We start from the raw sequence: 12613 nt of genomic DNA, 5'->3' as shown, positions 1-12613 counted from the left end.
AAACGATTAGGTGGAGTTGTAATTTATTGATTAATGTTTCATAAGAAAATGTAGTGGATACCCTCTCAGCAGTCAGCTACAGGACTACTTTTCTTTATCTTCTTGAGCAGTCCAGTGCTTTGGCAGCACCGAGGCCCAATGGATGCTTGACTCTCTTGATACTCTCATTGGGAATCTTTGTCATAAGGTTTCAGTGATCTTCTCAAGACAACATGTCCTTTCTTTAGATACCTGTAATTGAGATTTAATATCAACTTTATCACCTACCTTTTGTTTTGCTGCTCTGCCCCACATGAGTTATGCTATTCCTACCAACTGTTTCAGTGAAAATATGAAGTTAGCATCGTATAATTACTTGCAATTAACAAGGTTCTTGAATAATTTTGGCTGCTTACAGTCTTCCTACTAGTATGTTGTATCTTTTCAAACATATGTTAATGTATTATATGGTACTATTAGATTTTAGATATGACATGATACAATATTGTATTATATTATATAATAGATTACATTACAGTTGGAAGGAACCTACAATGATCACCTAGTCCAACTGTCTGATCAATTCAGGACTGACAAAAGGCTAAAGCATGTTATTAAGGGTATAGTCCAAATGTCCTTTACACAGGCTCAAGGCATCAAACACCTCTCTGGGAAGCCTGTTCCAGTGTTTGACCGCAGTGTTTGTAAAGAAATGCTTCCTAATGTCAGGTCTGAACCTCCCCTGGTGCAGCTTTGAACCATTTCCTTGTGTCCTGGCACTTGATGCCAGGGAAAGGAGCTCAGCAACTCCCTTTCCACTTCCTCTCCTCAGGAAGCTGCAGAGAACAATGAGGTCACCTCTCAGCCTCTTTTTCTCCAAACTAGATAAGCCCAAAGCCCTCAGTTGCTCCTCAAAAGACATGCCTTCCAACCCTGTCACCAGCTTTGTTGTCCTCCTTTGGACACATTAAGGGATCTTCACATCCTTCTTAATTTGTGTAGCCTAGAACTGCACACAGTATTCCAGGTGAGGCTGCACCACTGATGAATACAGCGGGACAATCACCTTTTCAGACTGCTTGGTTACGCTGTGTTTTGATGCACCCCAGGGTGTAGTTTACCCTCAGCTACCAGGGCACACTGCTGACTCCTGCTGAGCTGCTGCCAGTCAGCACCCCCAGATCACTTTCTGCAGGGCTGCTCTTCAGCCACATCTCTCCCAATTTATACTTGTGCCTGGCATTACTCCATCCTAGGTGCAGAGTCTGGGGTTTGGACTTGTTAAATGTCATGCCATTGATGTCTGCCCAAAGCTCCAGTCTATCTAGATCCCTCTGCCAGGCCTCCTGTCCCTCAAGAGGGTCAACAGCACCTCACAGTTTGGTAGCATCAGCAAACTTGATGATGATGCATTCAACTTCTGCATCCAGATTGTTCACAATGTATTGAACAGGACTGGTCCTAGGACTGAGCCCTGAGGAGCACCGCTGGTGACCAGTTGCGAGCCAGATATAGCCCCATTCACTAAAATCCATTGAGCCCTTCAGCCAGAGCACCATGAGCCCGCTCATCCCACAGCTGGACAGCTTGTCCTGAAGGATGCTGTTAGTGAGAGTGTTACTCAAATCCAGAAAATCTACACACAGCGCCTTCCCTTCATCCACAAGATGGGTGACTTTGTCATAGAAGGATACCAAATTAGTTAAACAGGACTTAATGAACACAGTGTCTGATGATTCCGTTACCCTTTAAGTGCCTTTCAATAGTTCTCAGTTGTCCTTGTTCTGGCTAGGGCAAAGGACCCAGCACAGGTGAGCCAAGCTGGCCAAGGTTGTTTTCCATTCCACATGACATCATGCTCCCCATAAAATGGGGCTGGTTGGGGAGGGCCAGGTCTGTTGTCTGGTTGTAGTCAGGTCAGTAAAGTGCTCTGTGTTATCATTGTTCGTGTATTCTGTCGCTGTCTCTGTTGTTCCCCTTTCATGGGGCTGTGTCAGTAACTGTCCTTATCACAACCCGTGGGGCTTTTCCTGTTTTTCCTCCTTGTGAGAGGGGTGAGCAAGCGGGTGCATGGTGCTCACTTGCTGCCTAGTGCTGAACCATCACATCAATATAATCTTAATTTTTCAAGGAACTGAGATCAGACTGACTGGTCTGTAGTTCCCTGTGTCTTTCTTCACATCCTTCTTGTGGATTAGAACAACACTGGCTGTCTTTCAGTCAGCAGGGACCTCCCCAGAGTCCCAAGACCTTTGGTAGATAATTGAGAGGGGTCCTGCTGTGACATCCACTGGCTCCTGCAGTACTCTGGGGTGAATCCATTGGGCCCATGGACTTGTGAACATTTAGCTGATACAGCTGGTCCCATACAATTTCAGTGTCCAGAGAAGAAAAGTCACTGTGCTCACACTAATGGTCCTCTGCCTCAGTGGACTGGCATGCCTGAGGTCTGTTTAATATCATTAGAGACAGAAAATGCCTTGAATGCCTCTGCTTTTTCTTCATCCCAATTAATCAGATGACCACCTTCAACAAGTATCAGTCCAGTGTTTCCCTTACCCCTTCCTCTTGCCATTAACATACTTTAAAAAGCCCTTGTTATCTGACACAGCTTCAACTCTAATTGAGCTCTGGTCTTTCCTGTCTTCTCCCTGCATGTACAAACTACGTCTGTCTAATCTTCCTGCAAAGCTTGACCTCACTTCAAGAGATCATGGAGTTCCTTTTTCCTCTTGAGCTCCATGAGGAGTTCCCAGCCTTCTGCCCCATTGGCTTAACTTGTGACACAGCAGGATCGCCTGCTCCTGTGTTTCTAGGAAAACTACAGAAGAGTATTCCCAGAAGCATTATGAGATCAATCCAGAATCTAGGAAACTCAGTTTTAAAAAAAAAAAAGTCGAAGAATTCTATTTTTAACCTGAAAAAGGAAAGCTATTAGGAGAAAATGCAAAGCACAAAACAGACTGTTGCTGGGGGAAAGAAAAGTATCATTTATCTGCTTCCATAGTGGCTAGGACACATAGGAAGCACTTAAAATACATTCTAAATAAATATTAGGGAGAGTTTTCTAGTGGCAAGGACAATGAAGGACAAAGCCAGGTAGTTTCAGGGTCCAGCATCTGCCTGAAGGAGGATGTTTTAGAATAGGCAAAGAAAGCTCTGAAATGATGCAGCAAAAGCTGATTTTTCCTTAGAGATATGGAGATAAATTGGATAACCTCTTAAAATCTCCTCAAACCCTCCGATTCTGAATCTAGGATTATCTAAATCCTGTGTTGCTCAACTTCTGTTGCCATGATCCCAGGATACTGTGACATTTTAGAAGCAATAATGATCCGGGCCAGCATCATCACATTTCTCTGTAAATATTAAAGAACACCTGAAGCTGTACACTCACTCTCTTCATTTTTTTTTTTCTTTCCTTCCACCCCCCACCATATAAAAAAAGATATTGGCAAATCCATCTGTGCATCGTTCCTGGCACAAGTGGAGGAAAGTCTGTATTGTTCACATTAGTTAAAGATAAAAAGATTTTATCAGTCTTAAGATTTTTCATAATATCTGTCTTGTTTTGCCTTCTGTGTAAAGAAGCTGGTGATGGTTCCAGTTTTGGGCCTGACACGGGAAATCAATATCATAAGCTACATTAATGCTGGTGTGAGTGTATCAGGACCTGAAGAGATTGCTGAGACTGTTTGCTGTATCTATCTTTCAAACTACAAGTAGCATTAAGCCCTGGACACAGAAGATAGATATATTTAAAAAATAAACAAGTCTTTGCAGTTCTTTTTTATTATTTTCTGTGTATTTTTCTAAAGGAAGTAGTTCAGGGTTTTAACAGCTGTAATATCATATCTCAGATAAATCTTACAGCCTTTGCTGTCTCTAATATCATCTAAAAGATTATCAAGCCTGGATGGGAAAAGGTCAGAAAAAGAAAAAGAGGATATTATTGATATGAACGCTTACTTAACAGTTTACATTTCATAAGCTTCAGCTGTTTCCTTTTTCATTTAAGCCTTTTTCTTCTTTTTCTTATTTTTTTTTATCAGAATGTCATGGCAATATATCCCTTGATTCTGAAACTAGAAATTGTTCTGAATCTAACCTGTTACATGGTGTAGGATCATGCTTCTGTAAAAACTGAGGCCAATATCACCAAATTCCTGTATTCATGTCAGACAGAATTGGTAACAGGCACGACTTGGAGGAGGAAGACTGTGCTCACAAGCTCCACAAACTACTGCAGAATGAGGGAGAATACATCTCAGAGGAGTCTTCAGTCCTACTGTTTTACCCAGTTGCGTGACTACAGTGGCTGGGCATGAAATTAAAACTTCAAATTTAAAGGCATAACTGAAGGCCACAACAAAGTATTTGGAATTCAGTATTAGAGGGTCATAGAATCACAGACTGATTTGAGTTAGAAGGGACCTCAAAGACCATTTAGTTCTAAGCCCTCTGCTGTAGGCTGGGACACCCTATGCTAGACCAGGTTTCCCAAAGCCCCATCCAGCCTGGCCTTCAACACTGCCAGGGAGGCGGCAGCCTGTGCCAGGGCCTCACCATCCTGTGAGCAAAGAATTTCGTCCTTGTATCTAATCTAAATCTGCCCTCTTTTAGTTTAAAGCTATTACCCCTTTTCCTATCAGTACAGTCCCTGATAAACAGTCCTTCCACAGCTTTCCTGTAGGACCCTTCAGGTACTGGAAGGCCACAATAAGGTCTCCCAGGAGCCTTCTCTTCTACAGGCTGAACAAGCCCGGCTCTTTTAGCTTGTCTTCATAGGAGATGTGCTCCAGCTCTCTAATGATCTTTGCAGCCTTCTCTGGACTTGTTCCAATATCTCAATGTCTTTCTTGTACTGGGGACCCCAGAGCTGGACACAGTACTCCAGGTAGGGTGTCATGAGAGTGGAGAAGAGGGGCAGAATCAGCTCCCTTAACCTGCTGGTCACACTGCTTTTGATGCAGCCCAGGACACAGATGGCTTTCTGGGCTGGAAGTGTGCATTGCTAGCTCATGTTGAGCTTTACATCAGTCAACACCCTGAGTCTTTCTTAGGTCTGCTCTTAGTTCATTCTTTGCCCAGACTGTAGTTGTGCTTGGGATTGTGCTGACCTGTATGCAGGACTTTGCACTTGGTCTCACTGAACTTTATGCTGTTCTCACTGGCCACCTCTCAAGCTTGTGAAGGTCCTTCTGGATGGTAAGCCTCCAGTATCTTGACTGCACCACACACCTTGGTGTTATGGGCAAATTAGCTGAGGGTGCACTCGATTCCACTGTCCATGTCTCTGACAAGGAGGCTAAACAGTGCCAGTCCTGGTGCTGAGTCCTGAGAAATTCATTAAGTTCAGTGTAAAAGAGGTATTGTAATTGATAAATTATGCATTACTGAAGCATACAAAAATTGCATGCAACAGGTCAGATTTTCATTGGCATCCTAGTGTTAAAGCTAAAATAACAGGACCTGTGTAAATAGACTGAGGTTGTTCTCATTCATGAGCATGAAGTGGCTTAACTGACACACAGTTCTGGTAGTCCTGAGTGTCTGGCTCTAATGTGGAGAGAGATATATCAAAAATCCAGAATATGTACTCTACATTTTGGTGCCAGTGATTCCACTGAAACAAAAATAAATGTGAGAGAAGAAAATATTAAGATTATGTGTGGTGAAGGATTCAAGAGTAATGGAGTTTATTAAAAACAGCTAATCAAGTTTGGAAGATCTAAAGTATCCAAATTAAGAGGAATTGAACAGCATGATTGATTTTAATTACTGAACAAGTTGTTAGAAAGTGATTATAATAAGCACCTATCAAATAAATGCTTAGCTTTAGCACAGCTCTTCTGCTGGGGAAAGGAATTTTCTGTTTTGATTCTTAAATATTCTGAAACGAGACCACAGTCGGGAATTTGTTCTTAGCCAACAAAGGAGGAAAAACAGTGATAGAAGGAGATCTAATGAATTCCTCATAGTTTTCTTCCCTCTGAGCTAGTCATCGCTTTCTAAGGAATGTAAACCACCATCAAAGGCACGAGTTACCACCTATGCATAAGATTTGCCTGAGCAAATTGAAATGTGGAAACAGCCCATTATGGCTTTTACTGCTTTATTGCCAACAAGGACCAGCGACAGATGCACAGAGAAGAAATAGTTGTAAATATGTGCTTCCTCACAGCCTGCAAATTTGGAAACACCTGACCCAGAACTGTGAATGTTCAGTCTTCCCATGAACTCAGGAAATCTTAGCAGCAGTAGCATTCCAAAGCCAGTTAAGGTTTCAGATACCAAAACCACTGAGTCAACTTCAGAGGTAAATGGTGGATAGAGATATTTGTAGGCTGAATGTTTTCTAAAGGAAACAAATGTTAAATATATTGTGAAATCTGAATGCTGGAAATCTGATGTATTTTAGTTTTGAATTGCTGCTGCCCCTTTTAGGGCTGCTTGCAAGGGAAGTCACCAGCATACGTCACCTGGGCTGCAATGAAAATTCTGGCCTATAAGAACATGGGATTCCAATGATCCTTCCCTGAATTCAAGAGGAGGATTTTTTTCATTACACTTTATAAATTTTCATTTGGAAAACTACTGATGTTGAGATATTTTTGATGACTAATCAGCAACACCATTAGTTTTATCACTGCTTCCCCAGTCACAAATAATTTCTTATTGATTCTTTTTGTCAGAAGAATGAGAGGGGGTTGTTTTAATTTTTTTCTGTGTTAACATAGAAAACAAAAGACATTTCTATTTCTGGCATCAACATGCAATTGAATAACAATAAAAATAACTGTATTATTCTAGTTGCTGTTTTTCTGGAGGTAACTTTATGATATCTTTACTTTTGAGGAGGCTTAAACATTATTTTTAGGTTATCTTAATGAATTCAGAATTATAATGGAGAGTATAATCTGTACTATTTATTCCAGAGAAAGACAAAAATTAGAAGAAAGAAGGATACTGGTTTCATGGGAGTTATATAAAAGTTAAGTACTTTATATAAAAGGTGAAATTCAAATCCCTGTATCAGTAGGGTTTAGGAGATCCATGTCTGACATTAGGGGGAAACATCAAATGGCATATGATCCCATATTAATTGTGGGATTTGTTCTCTTATTTGTCATGAGATATAAAAATAAAATAATTCCTGCTTTGACGATGGTAATATCAGCCCTTGATATACACTTAGATAAATCTCATGACATTTCAGAATGGAATTTATTTAATTACAAAAGAGCAGCAAAATATGTATTGCATTTGATTGCCTCAAAATAAATGATCTGGTTTTCCTTTTATTTGCTTGAGCAAATACATAATTTTCTGCAATGTTTGTCCTCGAAACATTTGAGTCATTTGTCATGCACAGCAGGGGGTTTAATAGGAGGATTCTAACACTGGGTGAATTAATTTTTATTAAACTGGTAACAATTTACAAAAGGTATTGGCTTTTAAATTGAAAAAACACGATTAGAGCCATGTTAAATAAGAGGGTTTATAAAGTCGCAGAAGTTTGTTGAGAGATAGGCATCAGGAAGAGCAGTGGAAGGATATGCTCGGAGTTTGAATTATGGTATCGCCAGACTTTCATTTTTGAATGTTTTGTTCTTTAATTTTACCCAGCCATAGGAAATAATAGCTTTACTCAGTAATTCAGTATCAGTGATCTGATGATGCTTAGAAGATTTCATAGGGAATGCAGGACTACTTTACCACAGTTTCTGACATGAAATAATAGATGCAAAAAAACCCCCACCAACACAAAAAACCACTATCGCATTTTTGTATATTAAGGTTTCATATTAATACCAAGGAAAACTCATGCAAGAGGCTTTGCTGTGTAATTCTAGAATAAGCCTAACATAAAATAAATGTGAACCATAGCAGATTATACTAGACAAAAGATTTTTCTATTTGTTTCTCTGTATTTCTTATGAAAGAAACATGATCTAACTGAATTCAACTTTGATCTACAAATACCTTTCAAATAGTAAGTTTAGTGATATTTTACAGTGAGACCCCTTTCACACAGTGATGCTCTGAAACAGTTCGTATTTGTAAAATCAAATTATTTATCACCTCTGGCCACAGCAATACAGCTCTCAATGAATCATTTAAACAATATTTTGGGTTGTGAAATATCTTCTGCAGGGTCTTATTTCACTGTAATGTTTGCAGCAGTCCTCTGTAGGCTTACCAGTCCAGACTGGAAGCTTCTGAGTACTGATGCTCAGCACCCCAGCATTTACAGGTGTTCCTTTCAACTTTTATATTGCAGTGTTGCATCTGCTGAAGACCTTTCTATTGGCAGCTCTAGGTCAGATTTTCACTGAGCATCCTGCACTGACTGTGAAAATACTCGACTGAAACTTAGATTATGCTGGGGATTTTGGGGGGTTTTAAATTTTCACAGTTGAATTAGATACTCAAGCCAGGTGATTTCAGAGATCTGGAAATTAATTGGGAGTCTTATGGTAAAACCACTGATGTTTCCTATGTGTCTAATTGTGAAAGTTTATGGTAAGTTTTCGTCTGTATAAGAAAAAAATTGCTTTTAATAGTCCTGGCTTTGTGAATACTCTGTAGATTATTATGTGTACAGCTTGATTTTGTTAATCTCATTTGTGTAATACAGATGATAAAAAATTGGTATTCACATAATATTATTAATGCATTCAAGGACTGAGTTCACTTATTACTTTTTGTAGAAATGAATATTATTCTTTCCAATTGTGTCAAATTCTTCTTTCTGTTTTGTAGTTAAAAGAATCATTTTATCCACTTTAATGAAGTAAAACTAATCTGCCATTCACAACTGTGAGTCTACGAGCATCTACTTCAGAATACCATATCATCTGTTCTCTTTAATAAAAGTTATGGTTTCTTATCTTCCTTAGCAGCTTAGCTGCTTCTTACATTCCTTCAGTATTGTATGATGGGAGGCACAAGTTGGCTCACATTCATTAAAATGACTATTTAGTTCTAACTGTTTCTATTCTAACACTGCATTCTTAGGGCCAAAGTTTTTTAGCACTCAGACACATTTGGTCACTTGGGAAAATGAAGCTGAATTAATGAAGGCTGTGAATTTAGAAATCAGTTACATTAGCTCATTTTTTACTCAATTCATTGAATGGATAAAGCAAACCAAAGCTCCTTTAATTCAGAAAGAATTTTAATTATGAAAATACAGTATCCTTCACAGAAATTCAAAGATGTTTTCCTAGCCAAGTTAATACATTTCCTTCCTTGGTATGTTCTGAGTGGTGTTTTGAATTTTGTCATGAACCTGTAACTCTCTGTAACTACCTGAAAGGAGGTTGTAGCTAGGTGGATGTTGGCTTCTCCCAAGTAGCAAGTGATAGGACAAGAGAGAACGGCCTCAGGTTGTGCCACAGGAGGGTTAGATTGGATAGTAAGAAAAATTTCTTCACCAACAGGGTTGTGAAGCACTGGAACAGGCTGCCCAGGGATGTGGTTGAGTCACCATCCCTGGAGGTATTTAAAAGATGCCTGGATGTGGCGCTTAGTGACATGGTTTAGTGGTTGGACTTGGCAGTGCTAGGTTCATGGTTGGACTTGAGGATCTTAAAGGCCTTTTCCAACCTAAATGATTCTATGTAGGCAAGCACATACATGCTGTGTGCTTCAGTGACAACTGCCCCTGAAACAGGCTGAAGCAAAAACTAATGAACACGCTTAGCTATGCCATGCTGGAGGCTTTGTGAATGACCCATTGAAGCACTAGTGTGAAGAGCCATGTCCAAATCTGCAAGGTTTTGATTTTTGGCAAGTGCCTAGTGATCAAAGTAGCAGAACTACATTGTTACATTGATGCAACAGGAGAAACTGTAGATTCCTCCTGACTATGTACTTCATACCTTTGCCTTTATTTCCTTCAGGGAAAGGAAATAAGAAACATAAAGCACAGTCCAAATGCCCAGTAAACTGTTTTCCTTCCATAAGAAAAGAGAGCCCTCTGCTGCTTTTGATAGGCAGGGTTACCAGCAAGACCTTCCTTCAAGCTGTTAGGACTCATGTATGTTTGAGAAAATTCCACACCTATGGATTTAGGGATGGTGCTGTAGCAAACTGCTCCGTAGTAAGAAGTAGCTTCTCCTCCTAAGGAGTGTGAGGTGTGAATCTCTGCCACATTAAACATATTTATATCTTATGCTAATAAGAGCTTGCCATGTTAAAACTCGTGATATTATTCATCTCTTCAGCTCCAGGTATTTTTCTGAAGGCAGATATAAATGAACCTTTTGGCTTCTTTTCAGTAAAAAGATACGTGGACCCTCATAGGATGCAACTCACTTAGTCTTAAATAGTTGAATAGAATTTCCTAGAAAGACTTGTTTTTTCCCTTTAGCTGTAAATGACATCAGTCTGGGTAGAATGTATGATATTTAACTTCAAAATATCTAGAAACTCAGATATATATATTTAAAGTACTAATGCAAAGTATCTATACTGAGATTAAAATCCAAAATACCCTAAGTGTTAAACCTGAGAGATTTATCCAGAGCTATTATGCTGAAGTGTTTGAGATGTTTCACCAGAAACCTAGGTACTCCTGTTGACATATGTACTGCAAGTAATTTCTGGGTTACATAGTTTCCTTAAGATGCCTTTTTTTTTTTTTTTAAGGCTAGATAAAATCAGGAATGAATTTTGAGAGAGTTAAGGTGTTTATGATAGGAATTTAAATTTTTCCCTTCATCTTCTCTCTGTTTTCTATTTTCACTGTAAGAGTGGTTATAGCATCTAGAACTCCAGATTTTAATATCTCTCATAAAGTGCTTGTGTTCCTCTACACAAGTGTGCTCCTACCAATCCTTCTTTTAATAGGTCTCACTTTCATATCCTGATGTCTTTGAAACCTCTGAATCATGCATAAGTACAACAGTGACAGAGGAAGTAGTAAGCCTGAGGTCTAATAAAACTGCTTCTTCTTTTTTTTTTTCTTTAATTAAATACTTCTGGAATCTACAAAGATAGCATGGCAGGACAGCGTGGCAATTACCTAATATTACTATTTTCAGTTCAAATATCAAAGCAACATGTTGTATTCTTCTCGGCAAAACGTTATCAGTTCCTCCCGACATCCTTGTACAGAAGCTGCTCAAAGTCAAGTAAAAACTAAAGATCCTGAAAAAAACCCAATGATTTTGATTTAAGGATATTTTATTTTCTACTGAAAATATTAAACAAGATCAGTTAATATGCTGAAGTACTGAATGGTAGAAGAGCAGTACTGAATGTAGAGGAGTTCTGACAGCAGCTAATGCAGAGTGACCACATAAACCATTATGGTTATTTTTTGAGCAAAAGCCTCCTGTATTTGCAGATTTTCACTACACTGTCTTCAATGCCTTGAGCAGGAATCCCAAGATAAGGCTAACTGGCTCTTGACAGTGTGTATTTCTAGCACAGGAAAGATTTGTCTATGATCCAAACCAATGAAAGCTCATTCTGTAGTACTGCCCTTCAGCCTTTTGACAGCACAGACTGTATTCACAGGGATCTTGGCAGTAACCATTTAATTTCAAATTCCTATTTTTATATCTAGAGAATTCGGTTTCCAAAGGGGAATTTTTACCAGGCAGTTCAAGAGCTGATATAGGAGTCTGCCACCTCTTCTGTACTTCTGCTTGCTTCGTAAAGGAATATATTTGCACCAAAAAAAATTTAAAATAATAGAGTCACACAGGCAGAAGTTGTTTATTTGCTTAGATAACCTGTGAAAGATTTAAAATGAAAAAAAAAAAAATTAGCTCTTTTCAGTTAATACAGTTGATTCTTTTGGATTCATAGTTTTATAATGCCATATTTGAGTATACAAGGAAGACTTTGTTTGAGATTCAACTGATGCCTTCAGTTACACAAAAGGTGTGCATCTAACCTGTACTTTTTCGGTCTATATAGTCAATGGAGAGAGACATATGCTACACCATAATCACTTGGACTGAGCAGCACAGAGGAGCTTCATGGCTTGGATATTTGAATCTTGCCCTCAAGGATGTCAAAGTCTGATGGAAAAAGGTTTTGCAGCTTAAGAGAACAGGTAGAAACAGTTCAAAGTGCATTTCATGGCTGTCAGAAAGAAAGTACGTAAACTGGTTGCTTTCTACCCTGTGTTTCAGGGAGCCAGAGTTGAAGGTGCACCATCCTTAGGTAAGTGTCATCAGAAGATGATGACTGAAGGTAAAAGAAAAACAAGTTTTTTGGTGAACAGCAGCTGAACCTCATTGAACTGCTTCTCGTTGCGTCCTTTCAGATTCCTCTAGGCTTCAAACTCCTTGGTGGAGAGAGCCCACATGGCAGATGCTTCAGCACTGCCATTGGAACAGTTCACAGTGATAGATACAGCACACACGATGAGTCAAACAGATGCTCATGACAAGAAAAACTCTTGTCTCAGCTGTGTACACAAATTGTAGTGGAATGCGTGAAGAGAAGCCATATGTAAAAAGACCCTACAGTTGTTCAGATAAGCAGTTTTCTCTCATACTTCCATCACCTCCAGAAAGATTTAAACTATTTGGGATTTGCATTGTGGTTTTTTTTCTTTTTTTTTTTTTTTTCTTTTCTGTGAGTATGAAACAGACCTTGAGTAGCTTAGATT

The 12613-nt window shown here is 39.2% G+C and overlaps 1 protein-coding gene across 1 annotated transcript in view; it reads left to right on the top strand.

Annotated features, from left to right (window-relative positions):
• Positions 1–12613, top strand: part of GPC5 (glypican 5) — a gene marked incomplete at both ends in the record, with an annotated part of 701455 nt that overhangs the window by 141042 nt on the left and 547800 nt on the right. The gene's annotated exons all lie outside the window — the stretch shown is intronic.

Source organism: Gallinula chloropus (genome assembly GCF_964237585.1).
Source record: "Gallinula chloropus genome assembly, chromosome: 1".
Classification (NCBI taxonomy): domain Eukaryota; kingdom Metazoa; phylum Chordata; class Aves; order Gruiformes; family Rallidae; genus Gallinula; species Gallinula chloropus.
The sequence above is the reverse complement of the archived record's forward strand: the minus strand, read 5'-3'. Positions and strand labels throughout refer to the sequence as shown.